Here is a 2,117-nt window from a genome sequence, read left to right on the forward strand (position 1 = left end):
TTTTCTAATGAACTTAAGACTATGATTTTTTGTCTTTGTATTGTTCTGATCAAATCCTACATACATTTTAAACTGATTTTTAATTTCTAAATAGTTTGCAGTTACAGTTTTCCTGTACTTATTGGCTCCAAGACAAATTTTGTTTTATTTTTTCTCCTACCTTTGGACACATATTTGCTTGCTCATTTCCAGCGTTTCCGTGTGGTGGTTTCACAGTGGTTAACCAATAACCTCACAGGAAGGAACTCTTCTCAGGTAGAGCCCCTGCCTGTTCCCAGCTCCTTTTGGCTTTTGTGTCACAGAGTCTACTCATTTCCAAAGTTTGCCAGGTCAGCTCCTTCCCCGCACTACTCGTGTGAGTTTGTTTCACATGCTCGCAATAGAGTTAGATTCTCCAGTCACATTTGCATTCCATCCTGGTATCTATCGACCTCTTATATCCTTTTTGTTAAATATGCATAAATTAGGATTTGCTTTTTATGATGTAAAAATCTATGGGTCTTGTCAAATGCATACTGACAAGTATCCAGCATTAAAGTATCACACGGGAGTCTTCACCTGAGTCTTGTTGACCTCGGCATCTCCGGCAACCACTGATGTGCTGACCGATTCTGTACTTTTGTCTTCCCAGGTGTCGTATGAGTGGGACCACACAGTACGTAGCCTTTCAGGGTGGCTTCTTTCACTTAGCGATAGGATTTGGAGCTTCATCCATGCTTCCTGTGGCTTGTGAGCTCTTTCCTGCTTTTCCCTGAATAGTATTCCATTACCCAGATACACCACGGCTTAGTCACGCATTCGCCTTATGGGGGCATCTTGGCTCAGCCCAGATTCTGGCCAGTATAAATGAAGGTGTGGTGCACATTTGTGTGCTGGTTTTTATGTCCAGAATAGATTTCAAACCAAAACTACTGTGTTCATACCTAAGAGCATGAGTGGTTGATCATGTAGTGAGACTAGCTTTTAAGAAATTGCCAATATATCCCTAAAGTGGCTGTACCACAGTCCATAACCAACTGCGAGGAAAAATCGTTTTTGCTGCTCTGCATCCTGGCCAGCAACTGGTGTCCTTGTAGTATGTTTATCTGTGAGTTTGCATTTTAGTCACTCTAATGCGTGAGTCGTGGTCTCTCATTTTTGCTTTAATTTTAGGTTGCATTTCTATGAAGACAAGTGATTTTTAATATAATTTTGGAGGTTCATTTGCCACCTGTATACCTTTTTTTGGGTGAGGCTTCTGTTCAGGCCATTATCAATTCTTTATTTGGGATGTTTGTTTTCTTATTGCTGAGTTTTATCAGACTTATAGATTTTGATACAATTCCCTTTTCAATACATCTCTTATAAATATTTGACAGTCTGGGGCTGGTCTTTTTATTCTATTCACAGTGTCACAAAGTAGAAATTTTTAACAAAGTACACGTATCAATTTTTCTTTCATAGATAATTTTTTCAATGCTGTATATAAAATCTCATCAGAAAACTCAAGGCCATGTAGATCTTCTCATGTGCTTTCTTCCAGAATTTTTGTAGTTTTGTGTATTACATTTATGTCTGTGAAGCATTTTGAGTGAATTTTTGCGTAAGGTGGAAAGTTTCATCTCTTTCTTTTGTTTCCATTTGGTCATCCAATTGATCCATGACATATAAAATTTGCATTTACAGCTTTGGCAAAGATCAGCTGTCTGTATTTGCATGCTTCTATTTGTGGCTGCTATGTTATCCTCCGTTTATATACATGTTTATATTCCTCCCACCGTGATCACATTCTTTTAATTATTGTAGCATTATACTATGTCATGGAATAAAAAAGTGTGACTTCAAGTTTTTTCCTCTTTTTTTAAATTTCAGAATATTATAGGGGTACAAACATTTTGGTTAAATAAATGCTTTTGTACCATTTGAGTCAAAGTTACAAGTGTTTCCATCATGTAGATAGTGTGCATTGTACCCATTAGGTGTGAATTCACCCCTCCCTTCCTCCTCCTTCCACCTGATTGATTTCTGATGAATGTTATTTCCACACGTGCACATAAGTGTGATTGATTAGTTCCAATTTAATGGTGAGTACATGTGGTGCTTGTTTTGCCATTCTTGTGATACTTCTCAGAAGAGTG

The sequence above is a fragment of the Propithecus coquereli genome, unplaced genomic scaffold, assembly GCF_000956105.1.
Source record: "Propithecus coquereli isolate 6110/MARCELLA unplaced genomic scaffold, Pcoq_1.0 Scaffold355, whole genome shotgun sequence".
Lineage (NCBI taxonomy): Eukaryota > Metazoa > Chordata > Mammalia > Primates > Indriidae > Propithecus > Propithecus coquereli.